Genomic DNA, 16,016 nt, shown 5'->3' on the forward strand with positions numbered 1-16,016 from the left:
CATCACATCGGCACGAGATTAACAAGTGTGGCAATATTTCAAAATGTGAACTTATTCCCAGATTATCATTGCTGGTTTAGGAAAACGAGATCATGGGGGAAACAGGAAAATGTGAAAGATTGTCTCATGTATGAAGACCCCTGCTAGAGAAGATATTTTGGATCTTATATTCTCTAAGTCACTCGGTAGGCTGTTTTCTCTCGGTGAAAATCCTCAACCACCCCCAACTTCTGAAAAGCAAACGTGTTTTACTGAGGAATCCAAATCGAATACCACTTTCCCTTTCAAGTTACCCAAGCATTTGGAAGTGGTCACTTTAAAATGTAAGATGTAGTAAATTCTTCCTCCAAAGAGCAGGTATGTGAACCTGGGAGATGGTGCAGGGCTCCTCCTGGGAGAGCGATGGCATGACTTATGGGTTCAAGTGAGGCAGCAGGTGGTGAACGATGATTATGGTAACAATATTGTGCACCTCTTGCAGGGAGTGAGCACTAAGCACATAGCAAGCATTAAACACATTCAAATGGAGATGTGTCTTTGAGATAAACAGGAGCCCAGGAGCTCATTTTCGTTGGAAAATAATGAGATACAGAACAGGTAAGTCACTTGGCCAGCATCCTCCACCAAGGTGGTGGCAGAGGCTGAGTGCCTGAGCTCTCTGACCTAGCAAGCATTTGCTCCAAAACAGCTGTCTCCATAGTATCCCTTGAGCTTGTCTTCTGATTTCTCCTCTTTTCCCAGAAGAGGTCATTTTCTCTTTCTGTCTGACCCCCAGTCCCCCAAAACTTCAGCTTGCCCTGATCTTGCCCTTTCCCAACTGCCAAGCAAATTTAGTGTCTGTACCATGTCTTTGGCAGGTGGTTGTAGCTAATTTAGCACTCTCCTGTTGTTAGCTGCTGGTGTTGTGCGTGGAAGTTTTTTCTTCCAGACACACTCTAAATCCTTGAAGACAGGGGCCATATCTTTTAAATGTTTCTTCTATTTATCCCCGTACCTAGCTCGGTAATGGACACTCAGTGCTCAACAGAGGTTGGAAGAATTCAGTGGAAATAGGTAAAGAAAAAAAGGATATCAGTCAGCGTTTTTTATTTTTTGTTTTTTAAACTGCATGGAGTTGTGGGACCTGCAGTTTCTGACTTAAGTATGGAAAAACAATAACAACAAAAAACAATTAACAACAAGTACAAAAACAAAATGACAAATCTCAGCACAAAGGCCTAGCAGTAGCGAGCTAATGGAGAGCCTATCTGTGTTCAATGAATACCTGTTGAATGGGATTAAACTTGTTGAGTCAGACCTTCATATGATCCCAGGACTTTTCACAGTAGGTCTGAGCCACAGGAAGAATTGCAAGGAATTTATTTCAGCTTTGCTCTTCTAATTGTATGTAGAATCCTGATTGTTTATGCCTAGTGGGCCCTCAGAGTGTGGGAGAGACTCCTCTAAGCATCTCTGTGGTAGCCACCTTCAATAATGCAGGCTGATCCCAATAACACAGGCTGATCCAGGCAGGAACAGAACTACCTGATATAATTTAAAAGGTGCCATGAGGGCCAACCTGCCCCCAAATACCTCACAGATTGAAGGAGCTGGTAGGTACCTAGAGATAAACTACTCCAGTGGATTTGAAATGTTATTTCATTTTTATTGCTATTGTTTTATAGTAGAATTATTTTTTTTCCCAGTTAAGCATTTTGCAGAATCCTGTGTATACAGCAGATTAAAATAGAACAGCTCTGGTTGAAGTTGAGTTGGGAGGCATGAATGCCGAAACTGATAACCCAGCTGATAAAGCCAAGAGGCACCTGTGGGAGACCCCCATGTTCCTGGGAACACTAATGGAAAGCATTTTTCTGGCCTAACCTTCTTTTGAAACACATGTGTACACTGAATGCATGATCTTAAATCTACACAGCTAACAGCAGAAATGTCCCTGGAATCCAATCTTTTTCCCTCAACTTTACTGAGGTATAATTGACAAATAAAAATTGTATGTATTTAAGGTATATGCAACATGATGTTTTGATATGCTTAAAAAGTACATTGTGAAGTGATCACCACAATCAAACTAATTAACATATCCATCTCCTCACATAGTTACCTTTTTTTGTTCACTTGTGTTGAGAAGACTTAAGATCTACTGTCTTAGCAAATTTCGAGTACACAGTACATTATGATCAACTAAAGTCCTCAAGCTGTACATTAGAGCTTCAGAACTTATTTATTTTCTAACTAAAATTTGTACCCTTTGACCAACACCTTCCCATTTTCCCCACCTCGTGGCTCTTGGTAACCACCCTTCTACTCTCTGTATGAGTTTGACTTTTTTGGATTCCATGTGTAAGTGAGATCATTCAGTATTTGTCTTTCTGTGTCTGGCTTATTTCACTTAGCATAATAGCCTCCAATTTTATCCATGTTGTTGCAAATGGTGGGATTTCCTTCTTTTCTGAGGATGAATAATATTCCATTGTGTGTGTGTGTGTGTGTGTGTGTGTGTGTGTGTGTGTGTGTGTATCATAGTTTCTTTACTGTGAATAATCAACCTTTTGTTAATTAAATAAGCTTTTATCTGTATTGCTTTCCTATGCTTTTAGATTAAGTCATTGTCATGAGAAGGCCAGTGTTAATAGGTACATATGTGACATACAGAATCAGGCCATCAACCCTGCTCTTAACACAAAGCTAAGATGAGTTTAAAGTCAGATGGGTCAAGGTGAATTGGATTGTGTCTTAGTCTTCTCAGGCTGCTATAACAAAATACTATAGACTGAATGACTTAAACAATAGACATTTATTTTTTTCATGGTTCTAGAAGCTGGTAAGTCCAAGGTGCTGGTGGATTCAGTTCTTAGTGAGGGTCCTCTTCCTGGTTTGTAGACACAGTCTTGTTATGTTCTCACCTCTCCTTTCCTTGGTGTATGCACTTAGGGGTGGGGGGAGAGACAGATCTTTTGTCTGAAGGAAAAAAAGGGGTGACAAGCCCCAAGTAATTCCAAACTGTAGCAAGGCAAATTCCACAAGATCTTAAGGCTGGAGAATATTGTCTGCTGTGATTTTCTGCCTTCTGGAACCCTTGGGGCAGAGTCCTTCCTTCCAGACTCATTGGGATGTAGTGGCTCTGCTACAAGGGGTTGAATGGTTGTGCTCCCAAGGCTCTGGGTGGCTCCGCCTCCCCTGCTCCAGGCAGCCACCATCTGGCCTGTTGAAACCAAGGTGTTTTCCCTCCCCACCCTCTTTGAAAGCAAGGAGGCAGCACTGGTGATCTCTGAATCACCTTCAGGGCCATTCTTCCCTCATTTGAGAATAGTCATGAGTCAATGACAAAAATACATTCTGAGAAACGTGTCATTTAGTGATTTCATTGTTTGAACATCATAGAGTATACTTACACAAACCTAGATAGTGTAGCCTACTACACACCTAGGCTGTATTTTTATACAAGTGGCAGCACAGGTTTATTTGTTTACACCAGCACTGCTATGTCACTAGGTGATAGAAATTTTTCAGCTCCATTATAATCCTATGGGACTGCTGTTGCATATGTGGTTAGTAGTTGACTGAAAAGTTGATTTGTGGCATATGACTATAGCTCTATTGTTTGGTCCTATAGGATCTAAGAAGTCTGATAGCCGTCCTTCATTTAGTCTCATCTCTGTCCCCTTCAGTTCAAATTGGAAGTGTTCCTACTGGCATGGCTGATTAGGTCCATGGTTCACATCCATATTAATCTCTTTATCAAATGGTTGCTCGGACATACCCTTAGAGTTTTCTGCAATGTGGATGGGCTGATAATTTTTCAAATCTTTATGTTCTGATTCTGTTTTGCTTAACAATTCCTTCCTTAATTCATTTCTCTCTTCTTGCATTCTAATATAAGCAATCAGGGGGAACCAAGCCACCTCTTCAACACTGCTTCGAAATTGACTCAGCTAAATATCCAATTTTATTGCTTGCTAGTTCTAGCTCTCACAAAACTTTAGAACATAAACACAATTTAGTCAAGTTATTTCCCACTTTGTAACAAGTATTGCCTTTCCACCAGTTTCCAATAACATGTTCTTCATTTTTACCTGAGATTTCACCAAAATAAACTTTACTGTCCATACTGCCACCAACGTCCTGTTCATGATTATTTACGTATTTTCCAAGAAGATAGAAGTTCTCTCTACAACTCTCCTCTTTTATTTCTGAGTTTCACTAGAATCACCTTTAACTTTCTCTTCATGGCACTCTCACCTTTTTCTAGCACACAGCTCAAAACTCTTCCACTGTCTACCCATTACCCAGTTCTAAAGCTGCTTCCACATTTCTGGGTATATGTTATAGTAGAAAACCATTTTCTCTGTACCAATTACTGTTTTAGTCTTCTTGGGCTCCTATAACAAATTATGATAGAATGGGTGAGTTAGACATCAGACACTTATTTCTCATAGTTCTGGAGGCTGAGAAGTCCAAGATCAAGGTGACAGTGCATTCATTTCTTGGTGAGAGTCCTATTCCTGGTTTGTAGATACCATCTTCTCCTTATATCCTTGCATCTTCTCCTTCTATTCCTTAGAACATGTATCTGGGAGGGGTAGGGGGGAGGGAGGGAGGGAAGGGGGGAGAGAGAGAGAGAGAGAGAGAGAGAGAGAGAGAGACTTTAATCTAAACCTAATTCTAATTATGTCCCAAAGGTCCCGCTTCCACCTGCTTCCAAAAACCATGACTCTGTGGATTAGGGCTTCAACATATGAATTTGGTTTGGGGACAGGGTAAAAACATTTAGTCAATAGCAGATAAAGTGGGCAAAAGCCCTTGAATAAGGACGGATAGCTACTAGAGGATCTTAAATGACAAAGCAAATGTGGATGGTTGTGTTTCATTCCAGCATGGCCACTCTGCACTTTCATGGCTGGAGTCCTAGCACTGGTTTCAGCTCAACTTGGGTATTCTGTGCTTGTCTGATCCTGGATTACATGTTTATATGAATTTCAATTCTGCCTAAGTTGAGAGGAACCACTACAAAGACTTCCTTATGGTGCTGGAAATTAAGCTTCTCTTACACATAGCATAATATAAATTTAGTCATAAACTTCTATAGCATTTAAAAGATTTTGGGGGGAAATGATCATATTAGAGATTGTCCCTTCATTATTCCACTAATAGATGTAGCAGGATGTAGAAAAGAAAATGATATAGGGACTCAAGGCATCTGTATTCTAGACCAGATCTTTTTACCAATTAGCTGTATGCCTCGGGGACATATTATTTAACCTTTCTGTATTCCCATGTTTTTATGTGTAAAATAAGGTCCTTTGGACCAAATTTGCTTCTGAAATATGTTTGGTTTTACTGGGCCATCAAAAAATTTCAATACTCTTTATATCGTAATTCTGAGTTAAATTATATTAAAACAAAACAAGTGATTGTAAATAGTTATATTATGAACAAAAGTGCTCATATATGTCCAAAAATTATAAATTAGGCTGCGTGACAAAAACAATTATTCCTAATATCAGTGAAAACTCGAGATAATTCAGTAAAGATGGTCTTAAGCCTTGTAAATATCATCCAACTGTGACTTGGAACTGTGGAACTTTCCCCATGGGTGAGAACATCTGGGCAATCTGTAGGCTTGATTTCAGAGATTCAGCCATTCGACACATACTTGCTTTGTTTCTTCCATATTTCATTATTCAATTAATAAACATATATTGAGTTGATACCATCGATTTATTCAATTCAATGCATCTTCAAGGAAGAATCTGCTATGTATATAACATTGTATTTATTGTTAATAATGATATCAATGAAAACATATGTCTCTGACTGTGAAGAGCTAACAATATCATTGGGGAGGGAAAATGTGTATCCTAAAAAGATAAATAACTTTATATGGCAGTACACGATTAAGGTTCAAGAGAGGGAGAAGGGTTATAAGGGTTGGAAGTGGGGGGTAGTGAATATATGGGCTGGGGTGGAAAGGAAGGGTTTAGGCACATTTCAGGCTATGATAATATAATAATAATATTCACACAGGTGGAGAGGATGAGAGAGGTCACTTTAGGCATGGGAACAGTACATATAAAAGCAGTGATTTGGATGTAAGAAGTGTATGAATTTAGTAAAGATACAGGTCCATCTAGAGAGAAAGCCTTATGTGAGAGATTGGTGGAGGCAGTGATGGTTAGAATCTTCCATTTTGTAAAGATATTTAGAGTTATGTGAAGAATTTGGCTTTTTCTTTTCTTTTTTTTTTTTTAGTGTTTTGTTCTGTGGAAATGTTTTTATTAGTGAGTTCTAGAGAACACAGAAAGGACAAAGGAACTGCAGAAAAGGCACTAGGGGAGAAATACGAGTGAGAGAGTGGTTATAAAATATCAGAGAACACGACTGAGGTGGCAGAGAGTGGGGGACCCATGGTGAAGGCAGAGACCAGACCAGGCCTTCATTTCAAGATTCAGTTTCTCTTGTCCTGGATGTGGTTAGAAGGCAGCATAGGGTACAAAGGTCTGAAGGAGCGTGTTGTTGGAGAAAAAGGAAGAATTGGGAGAAGGTAGAGGGAGACAATGAGACAAGAGCAAGGATGAGAGGAACACAGAGCCCTTCCTCAATAAGGTGAAAGATGCAGGGAAATCAATCAAAATTATTCTAAGCTGGGTATGGAGTTCAACCTACAAATTCAGATGCACAAGAAAATGCAAATATAGTATGTTTATGTAAATTATTCTCCTATTTCCAGCCTTATTCTCAAGGGGTAGAAATGTAATCTCAGTCATTTCCGCTTTCTCCTATCAAATCCCTCAGTTTCTTTCTCATTTCTAGGGCCTTCTTGGTACGAAGGTGATGGAAGGGGCTGAAGAGGGTGGAGCATCTGCCCTTGGTTGGCATCTGTCCCCCGTGACACGTGCTCACCCTGCCACACTCATCAGTCAATACATATCACCACGAGGCGCTCAGAACCTCCCATGGCCTCTTCTGTGCTCCTCCCCCTCACTGGAGGATCACGGTGCTTGTGTGCAGTGCTGGGGCGGGAAATTCATGAGCCCGTCTCCCTAGAGGGATGCAGTGGACCTCAATGCACCTGCCGTCTCCACCACAGTCTTCCTTGCTCTCCCAAAACACAAAGTCATCTGTGGGTTTTGTCCCCTGCTCATCTCTACCTCCCCCTCCCAGCCCAAGTAGGTTTAATGTGTGTCTAGGTTTTCCTTCTTCTTCTCCAACTTTTCTCCTCCCCCTATATATGGGAAATGGTCTCTTTTCTGGAGGGCAGATTATACTATTACATCCCATCAAATCTTTCCTTCTGTATTCTCTTTCCATTTCCAGTGAGGCAAAAATATTTTATAGGCAGGAAAAATGACACAGAGAGTTATATGACTTACTTAAGATCACACAGCTTGTCAGTGGCAAAATGGGTAAAAAGGAAAATATGCTGACTTGACTGTCTTTTTCGTTCCTCCCTCCCTCCCTCCCTTCCTTTCTCTTGCCTCTTTCTTTTTAACTTTCTCTGTTTCCCTCCTTCTCTCCAAGAGGGCCTATTAAGTGCCAGGCATTACAAAGGTACTGGGTATACAATACTGAACAAATTAGACTTGGTCCCTGCTTCCACAAATTGCCAGTGTAGTAGGGGAAACGGACATTGAGCACAGGTACATACACAATCTACATTTAAATTGTGGCCGGTACTATGTGTGTTGTGAGAGAGTACTAAGGAGGGCCTAATTTGGATTAGGCAAGTGATCAAGATTGTAAACTGAGAACTCAAAGACAGGGACGAGAGCTTTCCAGGTAACAGAATGGCAGGGACTTGACATGTTCAAGGAGTTCATAAAACACTTGTGTGACCGAAGCATTTGAAAAGTGGGATATAGAACAACATGTGGTTGGAGAATGAGACAAGACCAAAATTTATATGGCTTATCATCCAAATTAAGAAATTTGGATTTTATTCTAAGCTTAATTGGAAACTAGAGCAAAACTTAAGCAGATCACATCAGATTTTGGAGGAAGAGTTGGCAGTATCTGTGACTGCTGGATTTGAATTGTTAGAGGGAGCATATTTCCCCAATTTCAGACATGAATAACTGGTTTATTACAGTTCTATTTACTGATGGGGAACACTAGGAAAGAAACAGATTTGGGGTGAAAGATTAAGATTTCTGGTTTTCTGTAAGAAGATTTTTCATTTTGCGGTTTTGTGACCATGGCAGAGACAATGGTGTAGATTAGCCCAATGTTTCCCATTCCTGAGCACAAGAAAGAAAAAGTCTCCCAGCATCCCTTGTAGTTAATTGTGATCTCATGACACATTCTAGAAAATGAGAATTTAAAGAGAAATTCTGCATCACTTCCTGTTCAAGTCACTTGACTGTGGTGACTTTGGAGTCAGCCTTTCCCAGATGGCAAAGCCTCTTCACCCTGGTTTCTAGGTGACTGGTTCAGAGCTCTCTGCTAACCCTTGATACATGCTTACTGTGAGCAGTGGTGTGCTGAGGGCAACTTCTCCTGGATTGTGAGAGGTGGTAGTTAAATCTTCAGGAATTTTACAAGCTGGTTGTTAGGTATGACTACTATTAAAATTTAAATAAGATAAACTTATAATTAAATAAATTATATTACAAAAAAAGATAATATATTTATGTATCCCTTCCTAATTATTTTACTGTATTCATCTGTGCTCCTGAGGCTTTTTAGTGCAACCATATTTCTGTGGTAGAAATACTACAGAATGGTGTGACCTGCAGAACTCTTTCCTACTCTGTGTTCAATGGCGCCATGTTGGTAGCTTGAACTCAGCCATGGTGGGAGTATTTACACCTTGAAAATCATCACATGCTACACGGCTTGGTTGATAGTTTTATTGATTGCCTACACTTAAGAAAGTGATGCAGAAATGTTAATAATGCAGATTAAAGGTGTGTCGTGTCTGTAACTGTTTCATTGTGAATAGCATAAAAAGTTGAGAAGATATTCGAAACTGTTATTCTTTTCAGCAAAGAAGTTGTTCATGTCATTGATGAAGGAGTGAAGTTCTGACATGAGCCTTTGTATTTTCACTCTCATCTAACTTGTAAGTGTAAACAGGTTATTGAACGAGAGATGGAATAAACAGATATTTTTTTCCCTCAACAGCAAGAGCGATGGTCCACTCCTGTACTATCTATAGGCAATCTTTATTGCTGTGGGGTTTTAAAAAATATGGGAAAAATACATAAGTGTCTCAGCAAAATCCTGTGCTGATATACCAGTAAAGCTATGCGAGGGGTAAGGAAGGAAAATGTCTCTCTCTTTCAGTGTCTAATTCATCACTACATCTACTTAATTCTGCATCCTGTAACTCTCTCAACCCTGTCATCCACTCTCTGTCCCCACTGACATCACTCTAGTTAAGCTTTTCATCCCAGTTTGCTGGACTCAGAATAGTTCCAGTGTGTCCCACTGGTTCTTCTGCCAAATTACTACTAGAAGTATTCAGTTAAAAAAAAAAAAGATGAAATTTGATTCAAGTATTCCAGTGCTTAAAGAAACTGTTGTCCTTACTGTCTCGGAGACGATGTCTGGGCACTCAGTATGCATACAAGGCCCTTCACCATTTGTCCTCACCCTACTCTCAAACCTTAACTTCCATCTCTCTCTCACTACCCTCTTATATCTCATGCTACAAGCCATGCCAAACCACTGCACATGCTGTGAACTTTCGAATGTCCATACCTTCCCCTGCTTTTCTACCTGTGATCTCATTGTTTAAAAGTCTAGCAAAATGTTACCTTCTCTATGAAGCTTTCCTCAATATTCCCATAAATTATGGTTCTGCCATGTGCTCCTAATATTCTTCTGTAGGTGCCTCTACTACATCAAGCAGCATGTTGTCTTACAATTACTTAGGTGTGTGTCTGACCTGGCCACTAGCCTTAAGTGCAGACACCTTCAGAACCTAGCCCAGTGCTAGCAGATGCTCAAAGGCTTTTTGGCTATTTCTTCATTCTAAGTGGTATAAGTAGACTCAGGGTCTTTCAGTGATGTCATCCATAGCCCTCAAATGAAGTGCTCTAATCTCCTCTTCTTTCAAGGACACCAGTCACACTGAATTAGAGCCCATCCTAGTGACTTCATTAACTGTCTCTTTAAACATCTGATTTCCAGATATAGTCACATTCTCAGGTACTGGGGGGTAGGACTTCAACTTATGCATTTTGGGGAGACACAATTCAGCCCATAACAGTAAGTAATGTACAAGTCACCCAGCATGTACAGGGGAACAAGACCCACTTCATTTTTTTCCTCTTAATTCTGATCTTGGGTTACTGATTGCATAGGTTCTACAATTTTCATCTGTGTGAAAGCGCCGGGGTCCCCGACCAACTTGCTAAGTAATGGTTTACTTAAGATGAACTGTACATATAGCAACTTTTCCAAGTTTTTCATGCTAAGTCAGATTCAGTACACTGTGGGCATTATTTGTCTGAAGGCATATCCTAGTACACACTTGAAAATTTTCTCTTTGCCCCAAGAAGCTTTCACCATACAAGACAAAATTAGGTCTGATGAACGTTCTCATGCACATTTGTTTAGTTATATGCTAAACAATTGCCAGATGTATTCATTTGCAATTTAGATGACTTACTTTAATGTCACGTCTGTTGTTGTTTTATGGCTAAAAAAGTGGTTGGTTCAGAACAATCACTCAGAATCAGGACACAATGCCCTATAGTTCCTAAAAAGCAAATGACATCAAAGAATATGTCCAGACTCTCTTCACTGAATCATGTTCCTTCGTGCTCTAGGCCTAAGTTTCCAGGCATGTAGTATTGGGTAGCTAAACCACATAGATGTTAATTTGTAAAAATGTGTGAGTCATAGGACCTATGCAATCACTAACCCACGATCAGAATTAAGAGGAAGTAGATGAAGTGGGTCTTGTTCCCCTGTACAGGCTGGATGACTTGTACTTTACTTACTGTTATGGGCTGAATTGTGTCTCCCCAAAATTCATAAGTTGAAGTCCTACCCCTTAGTACCTGAGAATGTGACTATATTTGGAAATAGGGTCTTTAAAGAGATAGTTAATTTAAAATGATGTCACAAGGGTTGGCTCTAATCCAGTGTGACTGGTGTCCTTAAGAGGAAAGGAGATTAGGACACAGATATACACATGAAGGGATGATCATATGCAGAAGGAGAAGAGAGCCATCCACCAGCCAAAGAAAGAAACCTGAAACAGATCCTTCCCGCATGGCCCGTGGAAGAAACCAATCCTTGTAAGAACTTGATTTTGGACTGCTAGCCTCCAGAAATGTGAGAAAATAAATTTCTATTGTTTAAACCACTCAGTGTGGGATACTTCGTTATAGTAGCCCTAGCATACTAATGCACTTACCCTCTACAGTTCTGGATGTCTCACATATTAATGGGAAATAGTAGTTTATACTTATGGTATCAGTCAGCCATTTCCACGACAATGACGCACACCAAATCACCCTCAAACTCAGTAGCATACAGTGAGTGTTATTTCTCATGCTTTAGTGCATCTGCTGAGGTGGCTCTGCTTCAGACTGTGGGGTGACTGGGACAGCTCTACTCATTCTGGGCCCTACATTGAACGAATAGTGAGTATCTGGGCAATATTCTTCTCACGGCACTTTTGGAAGTGCAAGGTAGCAAACCCAACCACACAAGAATATTTAAGCTCTGCTTTCAGGCATGGCCTATAACGTCCCATTGGCCAAAGAAAGTCTTATGGCCAGGCTCAATGTCAATAGATAGGAAATATACTCAGAGTACCAGAGGCCATGGCATTCATATAAATATATAATATAGGGGAATGAAGATTTGGAGACAATAATTCCCTATATGATACTTACTATGCAGAGGCAGGATGCTGGATGTGATGACCTTTGAAAGCATTTTTACTCCGAGATGTAGGGCTCTGTGATACTTTCATAGAATCTAACTTTATTAAGAGCTTACTATGCACCAACCCCTGATCTAAGTGCTTTACAGGGACTGTGAAATTAAACCACACAGACCTGTAGCTTATTATGAACAATAGCCTGCATGACCCGATTAAGTGTAAGATTATGAATCTTGATGTCACACATCTGATGGTAATTTACCATTTGAAGGCACTTCAAGTACAGCTCCTCAGACTGAGAATGAAGATGCATAGACCTTTCCACACTAGGCAAAGCATCCACAAACCAGACAACTGATTGACAAATGGCAACTGTGCTTGTTCATACTACAGGACATAAAATAAACACACAGTTCAGGTCTTGCCTCCAAATGAACACTTGATTAGCCTATCAAGATATATCAGAATCAAAATTTCAGAAGATATTGTCACATCGAAGAAGATACAAGAATTCAGTCTGTCGTGACTCCAAGGTGGTGATGCTGGTGCAGGAAGGCCTGGCAGATTAGAATAACCCTTCCAATACTACCCCATGGTGTCAACACCTACACTACTAGTTTCTCCTCCTGGCTCAATACAGTATTTAATTTATTGCCTAGTAAATGTAGGCCAAACCATAATAAATGGTTTTTGTAAAGAAACTGAGATTCACGAATATCACTGGATGCTCCTTACAGCATATTCCCATTTCCCCAAATTCAAAACCTATTCCCTTAAGAAGGATGTGTAATCAATGCTATATCTTAGCTTTGAAGACAAAACAAAGTGGAAATAGGTGTTATCTTTCCCCCTGCTCTAGAAATCCTATCGAATCCTACTCACAGGCAGAAGTTCAGGTATTAAAATAAAGAACTATGCAAAATGACTTCTTCTAGAATAGCAGGTGTCAGTCCTTCAAGGATGTGTGGTATCAGGATGACTATATGTGTTTGTTTATGGTATATAAATTAGATAGCAAGTGAATAAGCTGAGAATCTGGTATTAAAAATGTGTTTACAACCGCCACCCCTGTTCTTATATACTAACTAATAATGATTTTTACCATATAATATCCCAAACTGTTATTAGTATTGATCACTGTGTATTTGTAAATTTTCAACTATGTTTATATCTCCTGCCTATATTTGGTACCTATGATAAAGAAGGTGGATTTACTTCCATGTGATAGAAATAAATGTGAACCCAGAAATTGATGACATTTGGCATAGATCAAATGACAATTCAGAGCTGGATGAGTGACCGGAGGCTTCATCTTTGTAACAATCATTTAGATCTAGGGTGAGAGAGGAGCTGCTTAACAGTCCTGTACACATGTTGATTCATTCCAGCTCTGGTTGTTTACACTGTAAAATTTAGAAAGGCAATCTGTAAAATGGCTCCTGGGGCCTTGGTGAAGATTTCTCAGACAATCTGAGCCCCCCATTAGGAGCACCACACAGTAAGGATGTGAATATCTAGCAATGTTTCTTAATGTGTACCCACTCCAAAATCCAGATGTAGTATTCAGATTCTCATTTGATCTTCCAATTTGGAGCAGTTTGACACCCTTTCAAAAGGAAGTTTAATCACCTTGGTAAACGACTTCATGTAGATTGTTCTTACAATAAGTAGTTCTGCCGAGCAAAGAAAACAAACCTGAATGAAAACAATGCCAGAGCAGGTGTTCTAGCCGTTGGAGAAAAGTCATTAAAGTGACATTACTCAATCACTTTGTTTCTCTTATAATAATATATTATTTATTAGACACTTTGCTTTTTTCCTATGTGTCATTTTTTATACATTTTACATTTACCATTTTTTTTCCGTTTGTATGTGCTAGAGCAGAAGCAAGCCGTGTTTACAGAACGTGAACCAGATAAATTTTAATACTGGTTTGAATAAAGCTCTGTCCTAAGCTTATTTAGAAACCAATAGAACTTTAAGCAAGATACCTCTGATATTTTTGTCTTCTATTTAGGTTTCTTAAACCCAAAACATTGCATTTTGGAGATTAGAGAAAATTATAAGAAAAGCAAAAGAACAAAGAAACAAAAAAAGATCAAATATTTCTCATGTTTGTTAATTGAAAAATCTGAAAAGAAGAGTATGTACATTAAATAATTCTATGAATAATAAGCAGACCAAACACAGACATCATGCTGTAGCATTTTCTTCCAGTGTGGAAAGAGCATTGATACAGTAGAATGCCTTTGCCCCACCATAATGATGGAAAGTAAGAGGGATTCTATTTTCTAGGTATCTTATTTAGTAAAATTATGCAAAAATCCCCGATTTAAAGTCTTTAAGTGAAGATAATACAGTATATTAAGTAACCAACTCATATTCCACTGAAAACCTGATAACTCTCGGGGAGACTTCACAGAATGCCTGTCATTGGATTATGAGTCTCATCTGACTTGTTTTTTATTAGGATGACTCCAGTTCCACCCCATTCCCTTGTCATTTCAAGCAGCACTATCACAGTTCAGGCAATCAACGTGGACCTGGAGGAAGAGAATGTTAGATCTGTTCTCTGGAATGGAGAGGACACAGCATGTGAAAACTGGGGCAATCAGCTCAAAATTGGGGCATGTGGTGCTCTAACAGACTCCCCTGCCTCTGAGAAGACTCTCCTCTGAAACTTTTTGTCATCCCCTGGACTGTATCAAGTTGGCTCGGACATGACACTGTGAAAATGCCATAGATACAGCAGGAGACATAATTTCTTTTCCTAAGATGATTATTACAAACAAAGAACTCATGTCAAAAATAAGTAAACACCTTAGGAGTTTAATAGGCACTGAATGGTGGAAGGGGGGGAAAGGTGGACCTTGGAAATTATGTGCCTTACACAAGCTCATCTTCTGTAGCCTGGGTTGGGAGAGTAGGGTCAGTTAGAAAGAAAAGGAGACTGAAAAAGAGAGGTGGACAATGAAAAGAAAATTTTTTAAAAAATCAGGCAGTTTCATATACTTTTGGTATTTAGTGTCATTCTTAATGTCTAGTGTTTCCCATTAGGAACACCAAATAGGCAAATAAACAAGGTGGTCACGAACACAATCATTTCACAATTAGCCGCCACATTAATGGAAGACAAAAATGTAGTGGAGCGATTGGGGCAATAAAGAGAATATATACACTTAAATGAATAATTTGTCATAAACTTAAGCTCCCATTGGCACTGATAATGTTTCACCAGGACATAGGATTTAGGAAATGGGCTGAATCAATAAACAAAGAAAATATAGCAGTAAGTGTAAATAAATGTCATTCAAGGCCAGTATGATCACTGCTGCTTCTACTACAACCATGGGCACTTCCCTAAGTGCCCTCTGTGAATAGCTTATTGAAGTCTTCACAAAAGTGGGAATTGTTGTTTCCATTTTACAGAAGGAGAAACTGAAGCACAGAAAGGTTGAGCAACTTACTCAAAAGAACATGAGACTGAGTGGCGGAACTAGTATCCGAAGCACATTGTTATGATTCTCTACCACGGTGGCCCTAAAGTGAGTCTGTAATGGGACAACAGAATGGAACTTCCTGAATGAAAAACTTATAGAGCAGGTAGGGTGTACACGGCTAATTAGCTTACAAGCAGGGTGTTATGTTTTAAGGGTTCTCTAATTGATGGCTTAAGAATAATTCAATTTTAGAAATAGTTTGGGAATAAATACTTGAACACATAGTAGTATAATACCATGCTCATTACAATAAACAACATTTTTAAATTTTACAGTACTCATTGCCAAGTGACATGTACTTTTCATTTCTTCTTTTGATTTAAAGTAATTGAACTCATGAACCATTGGACATACTAGGTACTTTAGTCAGTGTGTGCTGATTTTAATAAAATTTCATTGATGTATTTCTTGAATATACTGAAACATATTGAATATCAACTGATAATCACGGACACTTCTTTAAGCAGACCTTAGACAATTTCTTTAATCCATTCCATTCCTGAATCTCTGCCTCTTGTTTTGACAATTTGACAATTTTTGGATAGAAATTGTATGGAAATCATCCTAAAAAAAAGTGTTCTATTTCACTGAGCACTGAGGATATCACTTTATAACTATGTCTAAATGTCATTTGTCTTCTAGAAAACACAATGAAGAGAAGAGCCCAAGGATTTGAG

This window comes from Cynocephalus volans, chromosome 14, assembly GCF_027409185.1.
Source record: "Cynocephalus volans isolate mCynVol1 chromosome 14, mCynVol1.pri, whole genome shotgun sequence".
NCBI classification, from domain to species: domain Eukaryota; kingdom Metazoa; phylum Chordata; class Mammalia; order Dermoptera; family Cynocephalidae; genus Cynocephalus; species Cynocephalus volans.